The 16,513-nt window shown below is 44.5% G+C and overlaps 1 protein-coding gene across 2 annotated transcripts in view; it reads left to right on the forward strand.

The window, feature by feature from the left end:
• Positions 1-16,513, forward strand: part of THRB (thyroid hormone receptor beta) — a 319,875-nt gene that overhangs the window by 123,831 nt on the left and 179,531 nt on the right. Inside the window, exon 2 of one of the 2 annotated variants that reach the window (XM_080926715.1) lies at positions 9,488-9,572. The gene's annotated coding sequence lies outside the window, so the exon portion shown is untranslated. The remainder of the gene's footprint in view (positions 1-9,487; positions 9,573-16,513) is intronic. The other variant, XM_080926716.1, reaches the window with a different exon arrangement.

The raw sequence follows: 16,513 nt of genomic DNA on the forward strand, positions 1-16,513 counted from the left end.
GCAGCCAGGCAGATGGGGAGCCCAGGGTGAGTGGAACCCTGTGAACAAGGGATTTTACTGGGATCCAGCATGGAATATACAGGCAAATGGTATGACTGGGTGTCACTGGTGAGTTTAAATGTCTTTAGGGCATTGTCAAGAGATGGAGAAAGACAACTGATAACGGGAACCAGTCTTACCATGCTACTGCTGCTGGCCATCTAGACAGGGAATGTGAAACTTGTGGGTAGGCCCTGCAGCGCTGGGCAATTGAACAAATTGTATGGCGCACCAGCTAGAGTGGATGCCTGCAAACCCTTCTGCAATCATTACTAGCAGCCTATACACTTCTGCTGTGCCCTAAGTTCCTCCCAGTACAGTTAACATTGCCTGATTCCTGGTGCACGTCATCCATGAGTCATTAGAGCCAGATCACCACAGTCAGACTAGATTCCGTATGGGGTTTTGCCCTTTGAAGCCTTTCAGACTTCCCTGTCTGCTGCCTGGTGCATAGTAAGCTTTGAACAGCATTCTGGGTACATTCTGTGTACTGTACACTTGCTGGCCACATGTTCTACACAGTGGGTGTCAGTCAGATATAATGGTCACATTGCTGTGTCTGTGCCTTCCTAGTCTGCTGCCTGCTTCTGCCTGTTGTTAAGACCGTGTGTGGGTCTCCACACAATGGTGGATTTTTCCTGCTTCACGTGTAAATACCAACAATGCTGATTTTCAGTGTTCTGTGGCTTCACAACTGTGTCGGATTCTCATGTCTCTCTACACCTTCCTCCTTTATTGCTGTGAAATGTGCCTATATTTATGAGCATTTCCTGTTGCCTGTGTCTCATTTAAGCAGCACTTAGCTGGTTACATTCTTTAAGGAGTTTTTGTATATGATATTTTATGATACTATGTGATACTCTTATATTTGACACAGAGTCTATCCAATTGCTTTTTGGTTGTTTTCCCTCTGCACCCAGTGTCTGCTCTCCTGCTCCTTCCTGCTCCTTATTTTTCTACTTCTTCTCCCTCCTTCATTATCTTCAGTTAATAGTGCATTTCTTCTCTACTGGTTAGCCGTTTGTTCTTTCACTTGTCTTTTAGTGGTTAACCTAGAAACTGCTAATTGTACCATTAATTCACTAGTGGTGTTTCTAAGCTGTGGCTTTGACTTGGAATGTCCTCTTCTTTTGTCAGTGACTTAGATTTCAGTGTCACATACATCATAATCCCCCAGACACTAGAGAGTATTGTCTTGTGCAGCTGGATTCATTTAGACACTGCCTACTTGCTGCTTTGCATCTCTGTCTGTTAAGCCCCAGCCTGGGGTTGTTTTCCTCTGCCAAAAGTAATCTTTTGAATATTATTGTTATTGTTATTGTTATACTTAGCTATGCTGGTGGCAAATATCTCAGGACTGCTTCCTGAGAAAGTGTGTTGTCTTAACTTTGACACGAAAATATTAAGGTCAAATTGACCTAAATTGGATGTATTTGAAACAGACAATAATCCTTTTAAGACATTATGTTGTGGCCACAAAGAATACAGTGTTTAACTTTCCAGGCCTGTTGATGTTCCAGATGAGGAGCATGGCTTTAGGGATGCTCAGAACCAGCCCATTGTCACACTGGGCATGGCATGGAACCTGCCCCTTCCTTGCGCCAGGGTCATTCTAATGAAAGCTGACATCTCAGACTTTGTGCATGTCAGTATTTAATTTCTTATTGTCCCATTACAGTGGTGGAGCCTGGAGCTCATAGCTCAGGTGGTCATGAACAACCTAAACCTAAGGGTGAGGATCTTCCGGCTGGGAACTCACCCTCGGCCTGTATCAAGTGCAGGTCTGTTGTTTTCAACACATTTGTTCCGTTTCCATTTAGAAAATGCAGTTGAGTATACAAAATAAAAGAGAAACCACCAGACAACCACCTACCCAATTTGACAATTACTTGTCACTCTGTCTAGCCTTTTCCTGTATTTATGACACTGTATGGACATCTTGTCACAGTGTCCACGGTCACGCCTTTCCGATAAATTCTTAGAGGCAGCCATCGCAAGCAAACGAGCATGTAGACACGTCAGGATCGGAGCTCTCAGCACGTTGGCAGGGTGGGGCGGGGGGGGGGGGGACAGGCAGGAAGGGCGTGGGTGAAGATTAAAGAGGGAATCGGTAGAAAGGCTCCTCCAGATTCTGAGCTCTTGCAGACAGCCGCCAAGGGACAGACAATTTGGCAGTTCCATAGTACAGATCTATTTTATCCTCAAAACCAGAAGAAACTTTAAAATTGTTTAAATAAGAGGCTCCATTTTTGCACAGAGTGAAGAGAGCAGTCCTGTGGGTGTCCGTGAGTCTGTCTTCCCACCCGTACTTCTGTCTCTGGCCTTGCTTAGCTTGATGTTGCTCAGGCTACGATGGCACTGGATGGACAAAAGCAATCCCAACAAAGCATGTTCTTGTGTCTGATCTGACAAGCCAGGGCCCGGCTTCTGCTTCTGCTACTTTGCAGACAATGGTTTCCCTGCCACACTCTGATTGCAGATCCTCCAGGGTGGCCCTAGAATGCTGAATGCCATCTTTGTTACAAAGGCAAGGAGGGAAAATAGAATTCTACCTGAGAGAAAGGCCAGTAAGCCAATGCTGGAATCCCATTGCTGCTGGAAAGGGAGAAATAAATGAGGATAAAACAAAGGGCTTGCTCCCAGCACGGGGTAAATTACCCAGCGGAAGAGGTGTGCTCGGAGAGCGGAGACTGGGGGTTGCTCTCTGCCTTTCAGTTTTCAGCCGTGGTCAGCTGCTGTACAAAGGCTGGCTTGACAAACCTTGGCGTCCTCTGTCTGACTGAACAGTCCATTCTTTTCTTTGGTGTTGAGGAGAGCGGGGAAAGACTTCATGGTGATGTATACAACAACAGTCACCTCATTCATCAACTGAAAACAGGTTCTTTTTCTTTTTCAAATAAAAGTCTTTTTTATGGATCTATTACTGGAAGTGATTCTAGTTTTTTCAAATTTTGGAAAGCATCCTTTAGGTAAGGAACCGTGAACATGGGTAAAAGGAGACCGGACTGTATGTAACTAGCTCTTCCATGTGTGACAACACGAATATAAATGCCTATCTGCACATCGGACTGGAGTACGAAATACAGTCAAAGATCAACGGTCCCCAATGCCTCATTCTTTTGGAATAAAAGGGTAGCTAACAAAACACATACAAAGCCCCCAGAAGAGTCAGAGCTCAAAGCTGTAAACTGCTTCGAGCCTGGCTACTCAAAGTCCTGATGGGAGGATAAACAATCTGTGTCTGAACTTGGCAGCAGTGAAAAGAAATTGTGTTGGATTAGTGATGTCTGTGTTGAACCTGGGAGGGGCAAGAAGAGGTTGTGTTGGATTAGTGATGTCTGTCTTGAACATGAGAGGGACACATTTTCGTGGATTGCTTCCCTCCATATGTGGAGGGGAAGAAAGGAAGGCAGCAGATAGCTCTAGCCTGGAGTTGAAGTTTCCAGGCTCTCTTGAGATTGTTTCCTTTCTGTTGAGTTTTTTTAGATCCTTTGTTTAGATCTGTCTTCCAAGTGTTGTAACATTGTATCACTTTTTTCGATCAATTCCCATGACTACTCTCATGGTTTTGATCCTCCTTGTAAGAATTAAAGTGGTAGCTTTCTCCTTACTCTCTTGATTCTGATGGTAAAACTTTCTGATGGTGTCAGGAGTCATTAGGTCCATGAGAGTCGTGTGAGAGCCGTGTGAGAGCCGTGTACCATCTCTCTGAAAAGTGAATGCTTGCACAAGACCTACACATGAGTGAGGGAGAACTGGAAGCTCCCAGAGTTGCTAGTTTATCTAACATCAATGTTTTCCTCATGCTGGATGGGTCAATAATCTGAATGCATAATTAACGTTACTCCCCGCTCCAAGCCATCACATGTCCTGCTGACTTCAGAGCACAGACCCAGTTGGTCTTCCCAATAGGATCCCAAACTAGTGCCAGTATTCTGCCTTTGTGGTATTACCTACTGCATCTCCACACTTTGCCCTCTCAAATCAGAATGCCTCACTAACTGTCCCTCCTGGATTCTCAGTCTTGTGCTCGACAAGGGCCACTGTCAACAGTCCTCTCCTTGGCCCCCTTGGCTGGGCCCTGCCCTACTTTCTAGATGAGCCTGTCTGGTTCTCCACCATATCCATTGCTTCAACAGTCAGCACTGAAGGGGTGTTGTGTGGGCCTGGCAGATCATGACAGTTGCACACTTATCCACTCCCAGATTTTTCTCTCTGCCCTCCACTTCTTACTAACGGGCAGCTTCCTGAGCTTGTGTGTCTTCTAGGCTCAGCCATTGCAAGGAGGAAAGAGAAAGAAATAAAAGGAAGAGGAAACCGGGATCTGATTCCATCCCTCTCTCTTCCAATGATGTCATCTCCAGTGATTACAGTTTCATCTCCTCTGTGATCCACACACTATGGGGCAGGCTTATGGCGCTTCCATTTCTACTACGTAAGCCTGGGCCACAAGCCTAGCCACATCCCACCTCCTCCTCCCCCTCCTCCCCCTCCTCCCTCTCCTCCCCCTCCTCCCCCTCCTCCTCCTCATCATCATCACTGCCATCATTACTTTACTTGTTTTCATGCATACATTTATGTCACAGCATATTGCTCTGAGGATAATTTCAGGAGTCAGTTCTTTCCTTCACTATGTTGGTTTCAGGGATAAAATTCGGGTGATCGGATTTGGCAGCAAGCACCTGTATCTGCTGAGCCATACAGCCAGCCTTCCATTCCTCCACCCTTGCTGGAATCGTTCAAGGGCTTGCTCCCATTGCTGAGTTCCTAGATACTGCATTCCTCATCTTTTGATTAAGGGTTTTCCTTCACCTGTATTTTCATTTGCCTTTGTGGCACTTCTGTTTAACTTGGCTTATCTCTATATCCTAGATAAATCTTTTCAGGTCTGGCTGACATTTGGCAAATATTTGCTGAATTTATTACTGGGTTTTAAACTGTCTTCTGGGTGGTCATTCTTTAGATCAGTCTGTTAGTAAACAGTGCTCAGTGATACTATGTGAACTTCATTAGTCGGTAACAAATTGTCCCCAAAGCCAGAAACTTGAAACAATTAACATTTATGAGTGCTCAGGTCCAAAGATTAGCAGGTATAATATAAGTGTAAGAAATGTCTCTAAAACCTGTAAGGCGTTGTTCACAAGGCTATGCAAAAGAATCCATCAGCCCAGCAGAGAGCACACCACTGGGAGAGCTGGGAAGAAATAAGGAAAGGAAGCAGAGAACAAGAGGGAGGAGAGGTCACACAATAAAAAATCAATTTTAAAATTAATTAAAAGTTAACTTAGAAATTGAGTATATCAAAAACACAAAGAAAAAGCCCACTTCTCCCTGCTGTGCAGAGAGGGCCAGAGTGAGGCTCCCAGCTTCCGGGAATCCGATACCCTCTTCTGCTTCCCTCAGGGCAAAACAGGACCTTCAGACTTCACACAGGACTAAACGAACCCCTGCTGTCTATTCAGAAATGCCAATCGTGGTGTAAAATGGCAACAGCCATTAAACAGTCCCATTTGTTAGGACTGCCCTATGCAATACCACACATATTGATGGAGACCTGGACCCCCTGTGAGGTATAAGAACAAACCGGGCCGTTTCAACAGCCATGACCCTGTGCTGGTACAATGGGATGCAATATGTCTGTCAAAACAAATTTGAAAAGGATTTAGCAAACCCCTTAAAAATACATGGGAAAGGAATATAGGCTACTCACACAATTTGGTCTACTTCAGATAAGAGCTGAGACACTAGAGATGGTTGACTAGACAGACAGACAGACAGAGAGAATTGATTTTTGATAAGCTAGATGTGCTAACCCACAACTTTAATACCAGGACTCAGGGAGCAGAAACAAGCCGCTCTGTGAGTCTGATGCCAGCCTAGTTTTCAGTGTCCATTTAGAGCTACATAATGGGACCCTGTTACAAAATAAATAAACAAATAAATGGCATATACGTTTAACCCTTTCAGGGCTTCGCAGTCAAATTACACATTGTGTAATTGCTAGTTTCTTCTGTGGTGTTCTGTTTGTTCACGGTTACTGCCTGCCCCTAAAATAGATCAAGGGGAGAGCCATTTATAAATAACATATGAGTGGACCAAGTTAAAGAAACTTTATTTGTCCTTTACCCTTCAATTTGCATTAATTGGGAGCAGCAGTGAGAAACAGGGCCAACCTCAGCTCAGCTCAGATGACTAAGCAAAAGGAGCCACTTCCCGCCCACAAATAAATGTATCCCAAGTTGGAATACAAATCAGTTACAAAACAAGATTCTTTTGAAACTAGTAGCCACACTAGTAACCTATCTTTGCCTTAATTAAAAAAGGTGTAAAAGACACACATTTCTAAACTACAGTGGCTCCAAGAAAGGGTTCTCATCTCTACAGTCTCCTTTGAGCTCTAAGCAAATTCCCAGTTCCCTGTTTTCTAAAGAGTTAAAACCAGGTTTAGGTTGAGAGGGTTTAGGCCTCAGCTACCCTCTTTAAATGGCCTTCCACACAGCCAAGTCACCATGAGCTTGTCTACGGGAAGGGCTTGAGTTAGGCTGCTTTGCAGAAACACCATGAAGAAGATGCTTTTTGTATTAAACAGATTCTGGGGCCACCTCCCCAGCACCAACATCTCCAGTTCTTAAAGGTTTTCACTTTGAAATCAGCATCTGTTCTTGAGCATTTAGAGCAAGCCCATGACATCAGGTTTCTGGAGTGGGGCCCCTCCCCAGTGTCTCCCTTACTATTGGACACTATACCTAATCTTTCTCTGCCTGCTCTTTCCTAGTCTGGAAAATGTGCCTGTTAGTACTTTCTGCCTATATGGTCATCTGAGGACTAAAGCATGAGATATTATTGCTACAAACCATAAAGTATACTTTATAAAAATGTATTAAGATGGCCATTTCCTACGGCCCAAGCACTCTGGAGGCTGGGGCAGGAGACTGAAAGTTCTAACCCACCCTGGGCTACATAGTGAGTTCCAGGCTGGTCTTGGGGGGAAAAGAAGGACCTATCTTAAAAAAAAACAAAGTACAATAAAAACTTAAGTAAGTATTTAATGGGAATCAGGTGGGGGGACTTTATATTGTTTTCATGTAACCACATTAAAATCTATTCCTTAGAGTCCAAATCAGAATTGAATTATCAAATTATATCCATATATATATATATATATATATATATAGAGAGAGAGAGAGAGAGAGAGAGAGAGAGAGAGAGATAAGTTTGACATCATTTCTACAGAAAGTACTGTTTATTTTTAGATATTCATCTCAGGGATTAGGGTGTGCTTGTACTCAAAGCCACAATCAAACCAAATCAGCCCAAACACAAACCTCTTTGCTCTCTTGACTCCCTCTTTGAAAATGCTTTTGGGATACATCACGTTCCTCCATGTCTGGTGTCTAGCCCTGTCCTATTGGCATTTCTCCACTCATTGGAGGATGAAGATAAGAAAGTTTAAGACAAGAAATTTATGACAAGAGCAATGGGGGGGGGGTGAAAAAAGCAAGTGAATACATCTCCAGAGTCATGTGGTTTTTATGTGAAAGATGTTAGCAATAATAAATAAGTATGTGTTGCTCGTATGGCATGCATGTTCTGCATGGAGGTATGGTGTAGATGAGCCTTCCTGAATACAAGGCCAGGCCTGAGTAGGGCCTGCAGAGTAAACCTGCACGTGCCCAACGTGTGTTGCACATGTTCGAGTGACCAGGAGCTCCTCTAATAGGATAAACAGGAATTTCTGGCGCTGTGAAAACAGGGTGAAGTGTCAGAGACTGAGTGTTACACAGTGTGTCGTGAGAGTTCTGCACACTGAGGAGATGCAGGAATGGAAGGGGTGGGTATGAAAGGTTCTGAGAAAGAACAGATGTGCTTAAAGTACATTCATGCATGTAGACAAGAATAACAAAGTCCAGAACTTTGTACAATTCGCATATTCACGTTTTTAAAATGTAGACAAAGACATACAGAGATAGAAAGTCATGTCATGTGGTAAATTTGCGATGCCTGGGTTGTGGCGGTTGCTCAGTAGGTTGACTTTTGTTCTTGGTGTTCTCATGAAAAGTTGGGCACCTTGGTTACCCCAGCAATGCGGGTGTTTTTATATCACAAGATGAACACAAGCTAACCTGGGTGGAAGTAGCTTGTCTTTCTATCTGTTCTTAGAGACAATGGTTTTACTTTGGGCTGCTTTACCCTTCTCCATTACTCTCCCCATAAGGTCGGGAAATAGCTCGTCCCTGGTCAAGGACTCTTGGATGCTTTATGACCACCAATATGCTTGGGTCTGCAGCAGGTGGGAAGAAGAGCAAGCAACATTATATCCGGGCCAGCTGCTCTGTGAGCTTAAACAGAGAATGACAATTTAGAAATATAATATTGATGACACACAGCGATACAAACAGAAACCACCAATGCCCAAGCCAAGAAATGGTGGCTTGTTGCAGTCGCAGTAATCCCTAGCCTGAGGCAGGAGGATAGGCTGAGTTCAAGGACAACAAGGGCTACACAAAAATGAGACCTTGTCTCTAAAACAAAATGAAATAACCCATAAGTACACCGTTGTCATGGATACATAGATATTTTTGTGAATACAAAAGAAGCAAAGACTGGCAATTTATAAATCAACTTATGATCTAGCCTTGGGGTGGGCCCTTAAAGGAAACTATACCAATACTCTTTTATTACTTTGGGGAAACAAGAAGAATGAAATGAAAAAAAAAAAAAAAAAAAAAAAAAAAAAAAAAAAAAAAAACCCTCTCTCCAGTTCCGAGTGTCAGGAATACAGATGTTTATGTGCCTAATTTCTGGCTGAGACTTCTCAGCTCCCCACAACAATCAATGAATTTATGAAGCCACATCTGAAAGGCAGCTTGGCATGAACTATTAGACACAAGTACTGCCTGCCCCTTGTCACCTACCCTCATCAGGTGCCACCTTGTGTTTCAGTCTGCAGAAAGTGTCCCTGATAGGCCACACAGAATACAATGTCTAGGCAGCTCCACTTTGGGCTGGGCTGGGGCACCCTGCAGCCCTCTGTCAAGGCAGGAACAAGGAGTAACACCTTCACCAGCAGAGGGACACTTCCTCAACCTAGAGTAGAAGACTGACTGCTTCTCATTAGCAGAAAATCTCCCATGGCCTGGAGGTTCTTGTTTGCTTCTCAGCCTCCTTCCCCATAGAAAAGGAGGTCTTTGGGAGGTTTGAAGGTTGCCCTCTGTCTGAGATCTGCGGCTGCAGCCTAGTGTTAGCCTCTCTTTCCACAAAACCATGTCCAGTTCAGAATGAGATTTTATCTAGGTCAAGTCACATTTATTCAAAATCAGAGACAGCCCTAAAACCAGACCTCATTTACAGACAGAAATCAAAGCAGGTACAGACTAATTAAATGTTGGGGAACTTAATCTTTTTAAAATATGTATATTTATGTTCTTGTGTTTCTTTTTTTTTCCAGATCTGTGGTTTCCCTCTCATCCTTTGGAGGACCTGCATGGTGGTGCCAAGATCCACACATGACTTAATGAATAAGAAGGTCAGAGGTCAGCCTTGACTTGCTGTTTGCATTTGTGGTTATTATAGCTGTTAATTGACTCTCCTATCTTCAAACTTGTGCCTTCATTACCTTTTAAAACTTTTCGTTAGCATAACTGAGGATGGTATCCCAGAGAAATACAAGGTAGTATGTGGCTAAAACCATATCCAGGAGAAGAGATGAGGTTAATTTAAACGGGAGAAGAAGGGCAGTCCCAGATTGCTGGATGGGGAGAGACATTCCTGTTGTTTCACAAGAAAACTGTACTTGAAGAATCCAGTCCCACCTCAGATCCCTTTTCCTTGCACGAAAAAACAGAATTAGATAAGTCCTGGCTTGATCAAGGAGGGGGGTGAGCAGGTGGAGGGAGGTTTCCTTGGCTCGCTGATAACTCCTCTGGATTCCCCCCCTCATCTATCTAGAGGAGTGTGCTGATGTCACTCAGCCTGCCTGCAGTGCTGGGTTGTTTGGAAACTGGTTTGTTTTCATGGTTACAACATTTCCATTTGTCTCTGCATCTGAGGCTAGGTCAGCATTTTCTTTCTGCGTTTATTCTTTTTAGCAGTTTAAAAGTTCGCCATAGTAAGGGGGCAGTGGTAGCGTGCAGGCCCGGCCAGGACCTGGTGGAGTCTATGGAAGGGCTGGCTGGTAGCAGAGCAGGGTCCTTTGAAAGCAGCTTTTGTGCCTCCGTTTGCCTGTGTCCTCTGGCCTATTGTCTAGGCTTCTTGGTGCTGGTGTTGTCTGATGGTAACCAGTTCTTGGTACCGAAGCCCTCCCTTGGGGACCCCCAGTCTGGCTGCCTCTGCTTCCTAGCTCTCCTCCAGGGCTGTTGCCATTCTCTCTGCAGTAAACTGTGCTGCTAGTTTATGGACAGTCGTGAAAATGGGATCACTGAAGAACCTTGAGGTCTGTGGTTCTTTAATGCAAAAATGCAATGATTAATATTCCCCATGCTGCTAACGTTTACATTAATCATTGCCCCTTTCCCAAATGCAGCTTTTCAGCAAACCCCAATTTCTACATCATGGAAAGGGACATCTGTGCTCTTTAAGAATAAAAAGGGTAGTTATGAGCCCCCCACCTCTGCTTCTTCCTCATCCCTCCCCCAGCCAAACTGTCCTCTGAAGTCCTTCACCCCAAGGAAGAACCCCCGGAGACCTGAGAAAACCCACACACCACACATCTCTGCAGGGCGGCCCTTCGATTTCAGACACAGAAGCCATAGGGGTTTCTCTTCATGCTCAAACCATGAAGCATTAGACCCAAAGGAGCAATCTATGAATCCATTTTTATATATTTCTAGAAAAGGCTTGGTCCACCTATAGTAACAGGAATTAGTATAGTCGCTATTACCTCTGCCATGGGCCAGGAGCATAAGGAAGTTGTCTGGAATGACAATGACGGGGTACTGTATACCTTTCTAGAGTGTGCCCCATGTCAAAATTTACCTGTGCACTCAACAGTAGGAACTGCCATTCCATGAACTAGAAGGATAAAGAGGAGAAGAACACAAACATTAAGGTCCTTAGTGAATGAAAAGATGTCTGCACCTGAACAACTTCTTAAAGCTACATGGGCTACACTGTAACCCTGGCCCTCAACACAGTTCCCGAGGTTTGGGGACACCTGCTGACCATGCAGTACCTTCCTGCCCCAGTAGTTACCTACCTAAAATAATAGGAACAGCACCTTTTTAAATTTTTAAATTTTAAAATACTCACCTACTCCTTTGAATAATTTTCAGTGACAATAAAATGCAAGATTGCATTCGTCACAGTAGGTGCTGGGACCAGAAAAAAAAAACAGGCTTCTGTATTATCTGTAAAACAGCAGCTCGTGGATTCGGCCACTTGCTCTTGGTGGACCCCCCCCCCCCCCCCGCCCCAGCACCCTTCTGTGACATTACTCTCAAGCCCCTTCCTCAGCCTGAAGCATTTCAGACCTTTGTTCTTAAATTTCTTCATGCCTTTGTTTAAACACTGGGTTGAAGGTGACATTGAAATGTAGCTAAGGACTTCCACCAAAAAAGAGGAGACTCAAGGCCAGCCCAGGGAAGACGGGTGGGGAGTAGCAAACATCTCTGAACAGGAAGTAAAGGGACCCATCAGAGGGTCTCAGAGAGGCAGAGCAAGAAGGACATAAAGGTGTCCCACCCAGCCTTTGAGCGATCATAGTTTTCTTCAGACAAGACAGACTTTCTGGAACTTGGGAGATTTCCCAAAGAAGGCCAAGGCAACAAGCACCCAAAATGCATCCACAGGAACACAGATTTAGTTCACTAATGAAGCGATGGTAAAACTGAATCATCTGTAAAACATTTTTTTAAATAACCAGAACATTTTTTAACCCACACATGCCGTACTTTGAATGCAAATGACGCAAATTTCCTAATCAAACCAAATTTAATTTAGCGAATTCTCTTCCAACCAGCTTAACGTGCCTAAGAGCAGAAATGGGATTATATAATGCAAGAGTTGGAGCAGTGCTTGCGTCCTTGTGATTCAAGTCATCGAGAGTCAACTTAGCCATATGGGAAATGCCAAGACAGAAAAGGCATTTTCTTCTTTACTCTGGTGACAGGGAATATTATCTTCCTACAACCAGGATTTTGGACATGCTCCACCCCCAAATCTGACCCCTACCCTCTACCAGCACAACATGTGATTTCAGTTTCTTTAGAAATGAGAATAAGGTACAATGTCAGTAACTGAAGTCTATGGTTGTTTCTCCCATTGGTTTTACTTTTATAATTTAAATGGTATACCTATTATAACTAGACTTAGCCACCTAACATAACTCAGCCAAGTATGGGGTCTTATACCTGCCTGTAATCTTAGCATTTGGGAGGATAGATTAGAAAAAGTCTCCATAAATCCAAGGCAAGCCTGGACTACATAGTCAATCTCAGATCAGACCAGATTACATAGAAAGACCCTGTCTCCACAAATAGAGGAACAGGGTTTGGAGAAAAGATCAGTCAGAAGCTGCCTCACCTGGGGATTCACCTCATATGCAGCCACCAAACCCAAGCACTATTGCTGATGCCAAGAAGTGCTTACTAGAAGGAGCCAGATATGTATGTCTCCTCAGGGGATCTGCAGAGTCATACAGATACAGAGGAGGATGCTTGCAGCTGACTATCGGACTGAACACGGGGACATCAATGAAGGAGCTAGAGAAAGGACTGAAGGGGCTGAAAGGGTCTACAACCCCACGGGAAGAACAACATTATCAACCAACCAAACTCACCACAGCTCCCAGGGACTAAAACACCATCCAGTAAGCACATATGGAGAGACTCATGGCTCCAGTTGCATATGTAGCAGAGGATGCACTGTCTGGTATCAATGGGAGAAGAGACCTTTGGTCTGGTGAAGGCTCATTTTCCCAATGTAGGATAATGCCGCGGCACTGAGATGGAGAGAGTGGTTGGGAGAGGGAGCCCCTTCATGGAAATAGGTGGAGGGGGAGGGGGATAGGAGTGGGGGAAGGGAATAACACTTGAAATATAAATACAGAGAATATTCAATTAAAAGTTTTAAAAAGAGAAAAAAAAAAGAAAGACCCTGCCCCCCCAAAAAAGATGTGTGTGGCAGGGTGTGGGTATGGGGGGAGTGTAAAATCAAATTTACAGAAGCTGAGGGTAGAATGCTAGTTGCTAAGGTCTGAGGAAGCCAGTCATAGCAAAACTCTATTTAAAGATATGATGTGTATGTAAATTATGTGGATGGATAAGTTCTGTTCCACAGATGAGTAAGCTAGAAGCATCTAAGATACAGCATTGTATACTTTTTTTTTTTTTTTGCAGTTTCCAAAACTATCATGTGCACTTAGCAAGAGGGGATATTCTACATTAAGTGTTAAGACCAAGATTACAGTAAAAATTAAATTAAGAGGTAATGAGACTTGAAAGAAAAATTATAAGAAGTAAGAAGAACTGCGGGTCTGGAGGAGAACCCAGGACTGGAGCAGCTGCTGGCAGGCTCACCTCTGAAGGCTTCTCCTCTGCTATGACCTTTTCAGGATGAATGTCTCACAGACTGTTCTGAGCTAGCTGTCTCTAAGCCTGGTCCATTTTCCCTTCAGGCCTCACTCAGCTAACTTGTTCCCTCCCGCTGTGTCTGCTTACTCTTGGCTTACTTTTAGGCAAGATTAGGTGAGATTGTCCTGTTAAGAGTTTTCCCCTTCCACTTTCCTCTGACGATATTTTTTCCTAGTAAAAACAACCAAAATCATCCTCACAGGAGAAAGGATACTACCTCATGCCCATGTTGTTTCTGTCGCTTGTTTCTAGACCAGGAGAGTGGTGTGGCAGGAAACCATGTCTGAAGACCTCGCTGTCCCAGTGACTAGACCTTCCCATCTTAAAAGATTTAGTGTTTTCTGTCAGCTAACAGCTTCATACGAAACTTTGTGAAGGGAATTTAGAGGCTGCCAGAGAAAGAAACTAGAGTGAACTAGAGGTAGGACACAAGGTCCATGTTGTAGCAGGAAGCAGGTTTTCTCATCATCAGAGGCTTGGATCCTCTTTACAGTTCTTAGAAGTATCGGTTGCTTCCTCCAGATGTTTCAGTTCAAGATTCCTGCTCTAGTCTTCACATAGGAAATCTAGACAACAGTATTGTGGGGCTAAAAAGCACCATGTTTTTCCACTAAATGACCTTACCGGAATTCCACCCCTACAACCAACTTCCAGTGACTCGTAGCTGCAAAGGAACCAGCAAGCATAGCGATGCACCTTGCCATCTTGCACCAGTGTGGAAGCTGGTCCTGAAGAGGCATCCAGACCCACAAACCTGGCTCCAATTAGATAGCTGATGGAGACTTCCGTGGGAGCCGGTACATCAGCTTCCTACCGGTGCAGTTCAAACCTTTGCAAAGAATGTGTACCTACCCCTCTTCACATGTGATGGTGCCTGTTCATATGGAAGTGCACTTACACCCAGAGAAACCCTCCTGGACACAAGCTAAGTTTTTATAAAAGAGTTCTCGATACATAAAAGAATTCCCTGGTCTCTTTCTAACCAGAAAATCAGCAAGACTTCCACGATACAGCCCTAGTGGCGGCTCATAAATAACGCATAGCTGAGGGTGTACACACCTATCACAAATACAAAGTAAACTATCACGGATCTGTGCCAGCACATTAGGTTTTCACACACGAATACCCGTAAGTGTGGCCTGGGAAATGGAAAGCAGGCAAGCTAAGGCCTTCCAGGAGAATAGGAGGAGGGACAAAGATAGTCAAGGAACTGCTAAGAAAGCACACAAACGGGAGTTGTAGTGCTGGGACTGGAAGGGCCACGGTTTGTTCTTCCTTTCCTTCCTTCCTTCTCCTCCTTCACACCTCGCCTCCTTCCTTCTCTCCCTCTTTCCTGCATCCCCCACCTTTCCTCTCTCCTTTCCACCGGGAGATACAGTTGCCTGCATTTTGAAGCTATATCCTCTAAGATTTGCATCTTGTATCCTTCCAACTGACAAGAAATTTCTTCCAAACCATCCTTGCATCCTTTGAGGGAGGCAGTTGGCATCTTGCTGTGGCAGCTGACAGAATCGGGGTCCATCTGTGGTGCTGTCAGACCTGTGGGGCCCTAGCCCTCTTAATGACCATTCAGGATTCCTCCTGACCATAGTGCATGTCTCTCCCTGGCAAGCGCACTTGCCTTGCGTGTGAGACCCACAGGGCTCAGCAGGGATGGCCCAAGTCTGTCAGTGTAACCCTGGTGTTATTCCGCATTGCACACTTTTTAGCTCCTAAGCTTCATTTTATGTTATAAATTGGCTGCGACTATAACAACTTAGATGTGTGATTATGATTCCTCTCAGTTGCATTTTGAAAGGTGACTGTCATCCTGTCTGCCTACCTACTTACGGTTGGCAAGGAGCAGGCCGGTTGCACCCGGTGCGCCTGCAACTCCAGGCGTCTGTCTCTATGAAGCTTGCTGAGGCAGATGCTCTGTAATAGCCTAGACCATGTCTCTAATTAAAGATAAATACTCGTATGTTTGTATAGTAAAAGTATGGAGGCATACATGTGCAAAACACCAACTGTAAGCCCGTGGTTAGCGTGGGGGGGGGGAGAGGAAAGAGGAGTCATTAGTGGTTTGCTCCACATTACTCCTCATTGAGAGGTGAAGCACATGTGGGTGGTGGGCAGGTCTGTGTACGTGATGACATCTTGTCTTCTCTTAAAGCTGTCTCACAATTTCAGTGCTTTTCTTAAAGGCAGCATTATTTGAGTCCTTGGAATGAGGTCATCACTTTTAGTTGTGACCAGTCTATGTGTCTGTTAGAATTGTCTAGAAACTTGTCGAGAAGCCTTCTTGGCACAGTGTTCAGAGTTCCACGTGTTGTTTGCTCTCCGGCCGGTTGTGAGGCCAGCTAGGAGCCTAGCAAGTTTCCCTGTGATGTTGATGTGGACAATCCAAAGAGGCACTTTGAAGACACTGGGTGTCTGCTGTCATTTGTTCTGCCAGTGTCTGGAACTAACCCAAGTGTCTGCTGGAACGAGTCAGGGCCACTCTGTGTAGCTGAGGTGGTTGTGCCTCTGGCGCCCACTTGAGCAACTGGTAGCCAAAGAAATAACAATTCTGAGGCTCACATGTATTGACGATCACCTAGGCTCATATAGCGAGGCATGTTCCCTGACTGGCTCATAAGGTAATTACTGTTTATCCTGATCTAAGTTCTGCCACATGACTGGTTACCTCTGCTCAGGTTCATACATCTGTCCTTGTTCAGGTCCCCAGGGCCAACCCCTGTGCTTCTATCTATCCCAGCATCCTTCCTTCCTATTGTAATTCCCACCTTCTATTTCCTGCCTCGGCTATAGTCCAACCAGCTTTAGTTGACAGGTGAATCTTCTTGAAAGATACAAGAGATCCCTTCCACAAATTGTGGAAGAAGAGTATATTGAATTAAAGTGGCAGAAGAAAGAGTGTTGTGGGA

This window comes from Micromys minutus, assembly GCF_963924665.1.
Source record: "Micromys minutus genome assembly, chromosome: 12".
Classification (NCBI taxonomy): Eukaryota; Metazoa; Chordata; class Mammalia; order Rodentia; family Muridae; genus Micromys; species Micromys minutus.